Source organism: Monodelphis domestica, chromosome 1, assembly GCF_027887165.1.
Source record: "Monodelphis domestica isolate mMonDom1 chromosome 1, mMonDom1.pri, whole genome shotgun sequence".
Lineage (NCBI taxonomy): Eukaryota > Metazoa > Chordata > Mammalia > Didelphimorphia > Didelphidae > Monodelphis > Monodelphis domestica.
In genome coordinates this window covers 428,826,898-428,839,505 of record NC_077227.1, presented here as the reverse complement: position 1 = coordinate 428,839,505, position 12,608 = coordinate 428,826,898, and the positions used below count along the sequence as shown (strand labels likewise).

The 12,608-nt window shown below is 41.3% G+C and overlaps 1 long non-coding RNA gene across 1 annotated transcript in view; it reads left to right on the top strand.

Annotated features, from left to right (window-relative positions):
- LOC107649014 (uncharacterized) overlaps positions 1 to 10,442 on the top strand; it is a 28,855-nt gene extending 18,413 nt beyond the window's left edge. The window contains exon 4 of the long non-coding RNA XR_008915274.1: positions 10,359 to 10,442. This is a non-coding gene — a long non-coding RNA (uncharacterized LOC107649014). The remainder of the gene's footprint in view (positions 1 to 10,358) is intronic.
- The last annotated feature ends 2,166 nt before the right edge of the window (positions 10,443 to 12,608 follow it).

Here is a 12,608-nt window from a genome sequence, read left to right as displayed (position 1 = left end):
CTGCAAAGAGGGTGGGGGGAAGGGAGGTGGGCTCTGTGGGTGGCCATCTGGGGGGCTGACGAAAGCTCGGGATGCTGCCAAATCCCAGAATACACCGGGAAGCCTCAGCAATTGGGAAACTGAGTGAAGGTGGAAAGGTGGGACCAAGTTGGCCTGAAAGAAAATTCCCTTTAAGTGAACATTCTGGAAGAGCTGTCACAAGCTATAAACGCCTCATTCCTTATTCCTCTTTCCACCCTCCTTTCCCTCCATTCTTCCTGCCTTTGGGTAAAGTCCATGTCCATGTTGGCCATAACCCCACAAACCTCACTGGTGATGGGAGGGGGGTGCGGGGGAGAGATCGACTCTCCGCTGTCCCCTTCTCTCCTGGGTCAAGGACTAGAACCAGAACAGACCTTAGAGACTTCATCCAGCCTCCTCGGTTTTTACAGAGGAGAAAACTCGGGACATATACTTACCCAAGGGCATATAATAACTAGCTAGTATCAACATCTAGATTAGAACGCAGGTCCCCTGACTTCAAACGCAGGTCTTTTTCTACTATACCGTGGTTGGGACCTAAGGCAAAAAGTGTAGACCTGAACGTGTCCTGAGTGGAAGAGAGGGGCAGGGCAAGAATTCTTGACCCATCACCTCATGTTTGTATCCATGCCCTAATCCTCAAAACAAAAAACAGTCATAGGGAACCCCATTTAAAAATGCTTTCCTTAGAATAACCAGGAAGTTAGTGAAAGGTTATGTGAAAAGGAAATGTGAAAAGTTAGTGAAATTATGATGAAAGGATTATTCTCATTTTATAGATGAGGAAACTGAGGCTTAAAAAGGACAAGGGATTTTCATCGCTACAGTGTGGGAATTGGGATTCCAATCTGGGAACTAACTTATTCCAAATCCTGAGCTCCTTCAAATGTATCACAACTAGATGGTCCACAACTGGCTAAATGAGCCCTACTTTGGGCACTAACCCAATAAGCCCATCCAATAAACGTGTATCAAGTGCCCACACAATACTGGGCACTGGGGACAAGGTGAATCAAAGGACAATCCCTGCTCTCCATAAGTTTAGGATTGACAGGATTGGAATTCTTTATGATCCCTTACAACCTTGCCTGCTTCCCTTGAGCTGATGCCACATCTGGCTTTCTGGGTGCCTGCCCCCTTTTCCTTGCATGCCTGCTGTTCACTCTTGAGTTCCTACAGCACTTGGTAGGGGCTTATTCTCAAAGGCAAGTCAAGAGACCAAGCCTTTGGTGCATCTACTGTGTGGCCTTTGGCAGGCTACTTCACCTCTCAAAGACTCAGTTTTCACACCTGTTAAGTGGGTTCAAATTGTTTTGGCACAACTGACCTCACAGAGTTGTTTTACACTATCTCATACCATTTCCTTCCATTTATTCTGTGCCTTGATCAAATCCTCCTCTGCTTCTATTCAATGTTTACTAGGTATAAGGTACCGGGGCAGCTTGGGGACTCGGTAGAAAGAGAGCCAGGCTGAGAGACAGGAGGTCCTGGGTTCCAATGTGACCGCAGGCACTGTGTGATCCTGGGCAAGTCACTTAACTCCAACTGTGTTGCTCTTCCCTCTCTTCTGCTTTGGAACCCTTACTTATTATCAAGTCTAAGACAGAAGGTAAAGTTTATTAAAAAATACATATATATATATATATGACTCCATTAGGCATTGGGGCTAAAAAATAAAAATAAACCAGTTCTTGCCCTTGAGAATTTCTGTTGTACTGGGCAGAGGGTAGAGGGCTATGCAGCATTTATTCAAGCAAGTTTAATACAAGTTAGAAGTGATGGTCATGAAAAAGAAATTCAGGGGAATTTCTCAGGAAAATTAGAGAACATTTTGAGCTAGAAGGAATAAGATGGGACCTCACAAAAGTCCTGGTGCTGGAGCTGAACTCTGAATGAAAAGGAAAAGATCCCAATAGGTGGAAATGGGGATTGACTGCATACCCTTTCGGGAGGATGGTTGGTCCCAGTGTACAGAGGCAGGAGAAGGCATATGGAGTTTGTGGGAAGCTAGCTGTGTGGTCCTTCTAGAAAATGGTATACCAGAGTAGGAACTAACATGGCATGAGGCTGCACTTACAAATTCATTTTGAGGAAGACCTGAAATACTAGGCAAAGGATTTGTGTTTTATCTATAGACAATAGGGAGCCATGGAAGGTTTGCGGGTTGGGAGGGAGTTGTATGGTCAAACCTATGCATAGAAGTAACAATCCAGCACTTTAAGGAATATAGGAAGTTTCATTAAAACAGCCTTGTGAGACAAACAGTCTGTGAGAAGTTAAGCTACCTGCTGAAGGTCACACGTGTAGTAACTGACTGGAATACATGTCTCTCCCAACTACAAGTTCAATGTTCTTTGCATCATGGCATGTTTCCTTTCTAGGAAGATTATTCTGACAGCTGTATGAAAGATAAATTGGAGTGGGGGACAACACTATTTAAGGAACACTGAGCACATGGTAGGCACTTACTGCTGATTGATTAATCCAGGTGAGAGACGAGGGATTGGACTAAGGGGGTCACCATGTAAGTGGGGAGAATTGAAGAGGGAGAGATTTGAGACATGCTGCAGAAGTTAAACTGAGAAAACTTCACGACTGATTGGATTTAGGGGGTGAGTGGGAGAAATGTGTCGAAGATGTCTCTGAGGTTTCAGGCCTGGATGACTGAAAGAATGGCAGCAGATTAGAGAGAAAATGGGAGGATTCAAGGAGGTGCAGGTTTGGAGGAAAGATGATGAGTTCAGCTTTGGATGTATTGAGTTTCAGGTGCCCGTGGGATATCCTGGTGGATATGTACAACGGGAAGTTGGAAATGTTGGACTGGAGCTCAGGGGAGAGGCTGTGTACATATCCACACTTTTTCCCAAACTATAGATTTGGAAACCATCTGCATTGAGGTGAAAATTAAACCCATTGGAGCAAATGAGTTCATAAAGAGAGAAAGGGTAAAGAGACCATATTTCAAGGGCCTGAGTAGTAATTCTGCAGAGGCAGATTTAGGCTAAACTGGGGAGGAAAAGGACTTCCTTAATCATGAGAGCTATCTAAAAGCAAATAGATTGTCTTAGGAAGTAACAGTTTTCTCTTCACCAGAAATCCAGGAGGAGAGGCCAGATGACCTTTATTGGCAGCGTTGTTGAGGGAATTCTTGGGTTGGTACAGTTTGGATTAGATGACTTTGGTGGCATTTTCCAAGGGTAGAATATGATCCTAAGAATTTTGTAGGAAAAGGGAGAAATAGAGGAAGATAGGTTGAGGGGATGGAATAGTCAAGAGAATTATTTTTAAAGGACATTAAAAATGTGGACATGTTTATATAAGAGTGGGAGCATTAAGAGGGAGAAATGGAAGATGTGGACTGGTTTGTCATTTCCTTCTCCAGCTCATTTTTCAGATGAGTAAAATGAGGCAAACAGAGGTGAAGTTAATTTTTCAGGGTCACACAACTAGTAAGTATCTTAGATTGAATTTGAAATGAGATCTTCCTGACTTTAGGTCCAGGGCACTATTCTGATTCTTCTAAATGACAACTATAACAACAATAACATCAACAATAGTTAGAATATCCACTACCACCATTGCAGTAAAACAAATTTCCCGATATTGCCCTAGGTGTTACGGGTGCTTTTTCATTCATTCAACATACGTTTTTTAAATGCCCATTATCCACCAAGTGCTGAGGACACAAAGTCAAAAGCAAACAAATTCTTAACCTGAAGAAAAATGTAGTCTATTGGGGGTAACAAAACAAACCAATTAATAGACTAAGCAGAAGGGAAGTCATTTCTTAGGGAGAGAGCACTAGCACCAGGAGGGCAGGGATAAGCTTTTACTTCCTCTCAGAGGTAGTCCTGGAGTCTATGAAGGAAGCTTGGGATGTCACCAGGAAGCAGCATGAAAGGAGTACATTTTAGCCATAGGAGACAAAGTTGAGCAAAAAAGCTCAAGGCGGGAGAGGGCATGAAGCATATGGGAAAGAGCAACAGCAGGAGACAAGCTACTGACCATCTCTCCCAAGTGGTTACTCCTCTACATGGAGCGGTTAATCCACACAACTCCAGGTGAGATAATCTAATGATAAAATGCTCTAAATGCTAAATTTGGTCCCTGACTTTCCTGCCCCTTCTCCTACTGCAAAGGAATTGGGATTTTGTGAGAAGTAAGTATTAGCTTATCTGAGACTGGTGAGAACAAGGAGTAGGCTAACCAGATTCTCTCCCCACCCTCACTTTTCAGTGTCTCCTCCTGCAGAAATTAATTAAAAAACAACTTTCATTGTCATTTATATAGTGCTTACTATGTGCCATGCACTGTGCTAAGCACTTAAATATCTTCCTTGATTGTCCAGACAACTCTGGGAGGTAGATGCTATTATTATTCCCATTTTACAGATGAAGAAATGGAAACAAAGAGGTTAAATGATTTGTCCAGGATCACAGAGCTAATAAATGTCTGAGGTCAGATTTGAACTCAGTTCTTCCTGATTCTTGACTCTATCCACTATACTATTAACTCCTCCATAGCTATAAATTAGTTTATATCTACTTTGTACATACTTTGTGTTTACTTTTTGTTGTAAGGGGTCACTCCAGCAAAATCTGAAGGGGAAAAAGAAAAATAGCAGGAGGTACTGAAATGTAAAAGGAAAAGTTTTCTAGGTACTGAGGAACTGTTTCAGAAAGCTTGAATTTGAAGCTTGAATAGTTTGATCACATATGAAGGGGTGTAAGAAGATGCATTTGCCTCTTTGAGGCATACAGTGCTTCAAAATCCCTTTGTCCCCCAGCTAGTCATCTGCATTAGACCCAGCAGAAATCTGAGCAGTATAACTTGACAGATCATCATAAGTAAAAGGAGGTGTCCAAAACCTGAGGGAAGTCACCTCTAACTAGAAAGGATTGCTGAGAAGGAGAGTCTAGACTTCTCCCACCTTCCACCTGGAGGTGTACAACCAAGGATTGGAGATAATCAAAGAGGACAGACTTCTGCCAACTCTAGGCTAAGGGTTGTTTTTCTTTCCAAAAGAACGCAGCAACACTCCAGTTGGAAAGGGTGTGATACCTCCCAATAGCAATTAAACAGAGAAGTGACCTGTCTGGCTCAGCCCAGCAGTGGCTGTGCATTTGCTGCTGGTGGTCCAGTCCAATGGCACTCAAATCTGGTGAGGAGTCAACAGGGCAATCAAATGACCTTCTTGACCCAGTTGAACCCCATGTTCTATGGTGATCAAGCCCAGCTGAGTCATCCATCCATCCATCTATCCAAAGACACTATGCCAAGTGAGAAGGCAGCCCATCGAGCAGCAGCTCATCCATCACCAATGTCATTCCCCTGAGCAAAATGTGTGAGGAATCTCTATTTTAGAATTGTGAGTTACTTTGTCCATATGTTTCCTGCAAATATGCCTTACAGTCGCTGTTACTTTAAGTTCTCATTCCCAGTAGATTCTTTGTGCATTTGTAAGAGAATATGCTCCAGATTTCAAGAGAAAGTGTGTTGTGGCTGTCGTTGTTGCAATCTTACTTGAATAAATGCCTTGGTTAAAGAATTGAGTCTACTTGTTGGTTGTAAGGAGGAAGCACACTGGTGGGGGCTCCTGGTTTCTAAAGTTCCTTCTAGCTTGGAGGTCTTGGTAAGGGCCAATGAATGAATGAATCGTGAAGAAGTGGAGTCAGAGAGTGTAGACAACAGTAGGTCTGTGACCCACAGGATTACCCCTAGAACTTTGAGAATAGTAGCAGCTCTCCCTTTAAGGACCCAATCTGCCATTGCCAGTGTGGATCAGGGAAATACAACCAAAAGAATAGCTAAAAATATGTTCAAATTGTTTCTAATCCCATGTCCCATAAAATGTAAGCTGTTTGAGGGTAAGAATTATTTTCCCTCCCCCCTTTCTTGTCTGCATTATTGGGTTAGCTTTGTATTATCATGATGTAGTGGATAGAGTGCTGATCAAAGAATCAGGAAGACTGAAGTTCAAATCTGGCTTTGAACATTTCCTAGCTTTTTAACCTTGGGCAAATCACGTATGCTGTTTGCCTCCATTTTCTCAACTATAAACTGGGAATAATTATAGCAACTACTTTTGTTATGATGATCAAATGTGATATTTATAAACTGCTCTGCATGGTGCCTGGCACATAGTAGGCACTTAATTATTCCTACTGGCATCGAGCATGGGCTTTGTATGTAGTAGGGACTAACTAAATTCTTGGTGAATACTTGAGGAAACACATTTCTTTTTCTGTTCTCTTTGGAACAAGTCCTATACCTCCCTTAAACTTGGTTTTGGAAAGTTCCAATTAAGCCAACAGAATTCTAGTTGTGGTCCCTTGGCTTGTCACAATGCCCATATTACCAAATGATCTCAGTAAGGACTATAGATCCATCACCTTTTCTCTCTTTTGTCATTTGAAAGCTTACTGTGTTCTAGTATACATTGGGTCATAGATTACTAGATCCTAGAGTCACACTAGATGGTTTCTAAGGTTCCTTCTAGCTCTGAGCTCTTGATATACTCTAAATAAATCATGGAGAAGTAGAAGCAGAAAATACAGACAAATTTTCATGTTGTTAAATATATATATAGGAGAGAGATCTGAAGCAGCTAGGTATTGTAGGGGATAAAGCACTGGACCTGGAATCAGAAAGACCAGAGTTTAAATTCAGCCTCAGACACTTAGAAAAGTAACTTAATCCTGTTTGCCTCAGTTTCCTCAACTACAAAGTGGGCATAATAACCACATTTTCTTCCAGAGGTGTTCTGAAGATCAAACGAGACAATATTTGTAAAACACTCAACACAGTTTTTAATAAAATGCTTATTCTTTTCCCTTGATTTCCTCATCTGTAAAATGAGAAGGGAGTAGACTAGAGGACTTCTAAGTGCTCTTCTAACTCTCTGTTTATTACCCCTATGTTCTCCCTCTCTTCAGTGAGTCTATACACAAAATTCATTCTTACCTCTATTCATAAGCCTTTCAAATCTATGCTGTGAGTACTTATGTTTTATTTATCGGGTTCAGAGACTGAGAATTCTTCCCTGGAAGGGACCTCAGGGCCCCTCAGCTTCCAAGTCTAGAAACAGAGACCCATGAGGTGAAGCGTCTCAATGATGGAGTTGAGATTAGAACTCTCATTTCTTTCCTTCACAAATCACAGAATATTAGAGTTGGAAGGGACCTTTGATAACATCCTATCTCACTTCCCATCCAAAGTAGGAATCTCTGAAAAAAAACTATCATTCAGAGTCTGTGGCAACATTTCCAATGCAGCGAGCTCACTGCCTTCCAATGCAACATATTCCACTACTGGACGGCTCTGTTAGACATTTCTTGTTTAACATAAAAACCTAGAGTAAGAGAGGAGATACAGAGTCCAAATTGTATCTGACTAGGAATTCCTCCCCAACATTCCCAGGAAGTGGATATCCATTTTCCACCTTAACACCTCAACTGACATCGTGCTCCCTGCTTGAACTGGGTAACTAATACCATTGCTGGACACTTCTAATTTTCAGAAAGTTCTTACTTCTATACAGCCAAAGTGTACTTTGTTCCACTGAAACAGCTCAGGATTTTCAGAAACATGATGGTTCTGGAGATATTTGCAGATGAATTGCCTGAATCTTACTCTGCCAAATATCATGTCCTTTAATCCAACTTTTAAGATATGATATCGTATCCCCTCAGCAGGCTGGCTATCTTTTTGTGGGTACAAAAAACTAAAAAAATGTTCCTCTCTCAAATGTGATGCCAAGAATGACCATACTAATATTATGCCTGTGACTTCATGTGTGTAAACTTCCTCTCTTGATGAAACTTTTCTAATTTATAGTCTTAGAGATTTGTCTAGGGCTTAGAGCTTAAGTGACTTACAGTCATAAAGTTACTCATGGTTAGAAGTAGAATTTGAACCCTTCCAAAATCCAAGCCCAACCCTCTATATACTATGCTGCCTCTCTGTTCACTGAATTGAATGCAGTATTTTATTCAGGTCTAATTATTGCTAACTACAATGGAATCTCCTTTTGTATGTAGAGTACACTTGTATTATCATATTCTAAAACTATATTTTGAGAAGATCATATTGAAAGTGAACTTAACTAAATCTCTCTTGCTGTTAAGCATTATCTCTGCTATTGCATACCTGGGCAATTGATTTTCTGAACCCAAGTGCAGGACTTTACATTCATTTCTACTCCATTCCATCCTGTGATTTTCAGCATATTGTTACAACTGGCTCAGTTTCTAATTGCCTTCAAGACCTCTACACATGGATCTCCTTGACCTAAACTGAACCTGAATACAAACATCTTCATGCCACATTTCCTTAGTCTACCCTCAGCGTCTAGCCAGGCATTTCAGTTCTTTCCCTGGAGCCTTGAGCTCCTGATTTCAGAGGGTTTGCTCTGTTGAGGCTGACCCAGATCCATTGTGTTATCCTCCTGCCATTGAGAGCTTGCTACTCCCTTTCCATCTCCACTTCGCCATTTGCTTTTTATCCCTACTGCTGGGAGCAGTTATTGAAACATCACCACCATTCCTGGAAATGCTGATGATTTCCCTAAAAGCTCCATTCACCAACCCTATAACTTTCCCAACTGAAATTCCACTGCCTGGCCACCAACTCCTTTAGACAGGCTATCTGCCCCATTTGAATGTAAGCCTGAGGACAGGGACTCTCTTGTTTTGGAACATAGCAATGTTTTTCTCCATCTTCCATTTCATTCATTTATTCCAAACTAAACTCACTATATAATGTTACAAGTTGGATGAGACCTTTGACCAGACTTAGAACTACGAAATGCTTAGATACAACATGAATGTGACTTGGCCAAGATCACACCACTAGTGGGTGACAGATCAGGGAGTCTTTACAAGAACTCTCTCCATCATATTAGACTGACTGATCCACCAAGTTGAGGTTCCTTTCCAACTGCCATCTCTTAGTATCGTTCTTTTAATATCTCAGCCTATCAATCTTAAAGTCATCTTTGATTTTTCTCTTCCCTCATCTATTTTATCCAATCTATCACCAAGGTTTGTTGTGTCTTCATTTGAAATGTCTCCTAGGTTTAGCCCTTCCTCTCTATACTTAATGATATCTTCCTAATCTTGGAGATCCTCATCATCCTTCTCAAGACAGGATTATTTAAACAGCCTTCTAGAGCCAGACTGTCTGTGCTCCTAGTCATCAAGCTACAATATCTCCCTGTGCTTACTCATGCCCATATGCCATTTGATCATGGTGTTTTCTAGTTGATTCCCTTAGCTCTATGCCTCAGTTTCCTTATCTGTAAAATAAAAAAATAACCTCCCGAAGGTTATTGTGAAGATAAAATGAGACATTTGTAAAGCATTTTGCAAAACAAAAAATCATAAATAGATGCTATTATAATTTCTGAATATGTAGAGGGTCCAAAATGTTCTTTTAAGGCTGCTCATGTTAAAACTGCTCCTTCTACAGGAGCAGATTATGAGCAAACCCATGATGTCCTCTGACACTCTCCCTCAGTCTTCAGATGTCTCTTTTCCATCTCTTCTCACTAAACTACATGTGTATGTAGATAAATCTAATATACGTATCTATATACATCTAATATGTATATGAAAATCTAAAACAGAACATAATATGTATTATATTATAATATGCAATGTATCAATATATATATAATCTAAACACAGTTGAAGTGATACCTTCTCAAGCAAGCTCCTTCCTCCTGCAGCCTTAGCAACTTCTATCCATACTTTCTTCCTCTTCTCACCTTCTACTGCACCCTGGAAAAGGGGCCTTCAGTTACTATGACACTGACTTAGCACACTGATTTAGGTGTGAGCTACTTTGGACTTTAGTTATGTGCAGATCTTCGATCTCCAAACAGTCTGTAAGCATCTTGAAGGCAGTGGCTCCATTAGAATCCCTTATGCCCTTGTTCCTGGAACTTGGATGCGCCATGGCTTTGTGGCTGTGAAGATCTGAAGGTCTCCTGTGCACAGGGAAGGCATTAAGAACCCAAGGAAGAGAAGAGAAGGGACCAATAGCCAAGACTGTTAAAGCAGGGTAGTTTAGAAGAAAGAACTGCAAATTTGGGGTCATGGGATGTTTGTTTAAATCCCAGCTCTGCCATTTCCTCTGTGTGTAACCTGGTTCAAGTAACCTTATCTCTCTGAATCCATTTCCTTGGCTGTGAAATGAGCAGTTTGGACTAGGTGACTTCCAAGGTCTCTCCTCGAATCCTACAGCCGTTTACTAGGCACATCTAGGAAGCCATTTGGGAGTCTGAGAAGGGAAGAGAGGTGGGCTTTATTCTCTCTAATATAATAATCTCTTTTCAGCTTTGAAATTCTTTGGTCTAATGAGGTGTAAAAGCAATGTTGGATTTGGGAGTACTGAGATGGATCCCCCTACGCCTGTGACACAGACTGTATGACCAGACGCTTATTAAAATCTCGCTGTCAAGTTCTTCATCTAGGCTGTTGTCAGGAAAACAATCCCTTTGTAAACCTTCAAGCATTCTAGAAATTTGTGCAATTCTTATTATGATTTCTTTGAAATCTACTACCTTGTTTTCCAACATTCTGTTCATTCATTCCCTGGCAGAATGGAAACTCTTTGAGAGCATGGACTATTTCTATCCTGAGTGCAGCATAATGCCGTCCACATTGGATGTTCCAAATATTTGTGTTAAAATGTTTGGAGGGCCTTTTCAGAGCATCGCCAGTTTACAAAGCTCTTTATACAGTCATTATCGTATTTGGTTTTCACAATAGATCTCCTAGGAAGGTAGTATAGGTATCATTTTCTAAAGGAAGAAACAGGCAAAATAACTTGCCCAGGCACACCATTAGTAGTAGGTGAGATTCAAACACTGGTTTTGTGATTGTTGTTGCAGTGAAGTTAAAATAACTACACCACCACCACTGCCCCATTGAAAACTTTTTTTTTGTTAAGCTATGCCCCGCACCCCACCATGATATTTCATGTTCTTGGGTTCCCTCCAGCTCAACAGTTTCTGTTCTAAGGCATGTTCTCCCTGTGACATCCTACTCCATTCTCACACTTGATCAGAGGGCACTGCCTTTAACCTCTGGGGAGGGGTTCTCCAACGTGGCAAGAATAGGGCTGGAGGCAGTGACATCCCAGACTAGGATGTCTAGACCATGAATTCAAAGGTCATATGTACAGAAAGAAAAGAGCTTTGATGATGAAACTTGAACTGAAGTTTTCTTCAAATCAACCTAGTGCCCCCTGTCCTACTTGAACAAATGCCCTGCAGCCTCCTTACCTTGGTGCTTTGGAGTGGCAACTTGTAAGCAGGTGAGCAGTTAGGACAGGACTGAAATTACCAGGATCTGCAGTAGGATGACTGTCTCCTCTAAACTTAGAGCGAGACGCCACTTAGATACACACACAGACATGGGCTCCAGGGCAAATGAGAGATAAAAAAAGATCTCAGCATTCTTTTACCTCCTTTAAGTTTAAACATTCGTTTCACATTTTCCTGGAAAACTAGAATTGGTTGGGTTCTCTCCCCCCTCTTCAAGAAACTATCCTGAAGGTATGGAGGGGCAATGGCAAGAAGATAGACACATTTTTATCTCTTTACCTCCTGATTCCTCTTTGTCCATAACTAGGACAACCAACCTCTCAATCTAAAACACCCAGAGGAACAGAAGACACACTTCTCTTCCCCACAAGGCTGAAAGGCAAGGGACTTTGGATAAGTCTGCTATTTAGAGTTTGGATCTATATTCTCTCCTTGGGGATAAGAAAGTTTGATCATTTAAAGTAAAGGGGGAATTTTACCCAAGGGTCTACTGAAGGTGCTCTCCTCTCTCCCTCTCTTTCTCCCTCTCTCCATAATATGTATATGTATATGTATTTAAAATAAGAATCATTGTCTTAGAAAAAAAACAGCAACTTAGATCATTCATTTATGGTAGAACTAGAAAGGACCATAGAGATCACCCACCATCTTCATCTAACCTGAGTCTTAGAAAGTGGTAAGTACTTTGCTCAAGATCATTTACCTACTGGACCACAGCCCAGACTGGGGTCAGAGGATCATAGATTTAAAGTTGGAAGTGATCTTAAAGGTCATCTAGTTTAACATTATAAGTAAGGTAAATGAATCCTTAAGAGATTAAATGATTTGTCCAAAGCCACACAGGTAAGTAATTGATTAAAGTTAGATTTAAACATAGGTCCGCTTGAGTCTAAAGGATAGCGGCAGGACCGAGAGTCAGAAGACTCATTTTCCTGAGTTTAAATTTGGCCTCAGACATTTACTAGCTGTGTGACTCTGGGCAAGTCATTTAACCCTGTTTGCCTGTGTTTTTTCAGCTGTCAAATGAGCTGGAAAAGAGAATGGCAAACCACTCCAATATCTTTGCCAAGAAAATCCCAAATGAGATCCTGAAAAGTTGGATATGACTTAACAAAAGCAACCACCACCTTTGAATCCAAAGCCAGGGCTTTCCCCCACTATACCACCCTATCTCACTAGAATCCAAATTTTCTGACTCCTCAGTCCAGCCCCATCCTACTACAGAGCGGCCCTTCTACCTGTGGGCCACGTCTAAGTT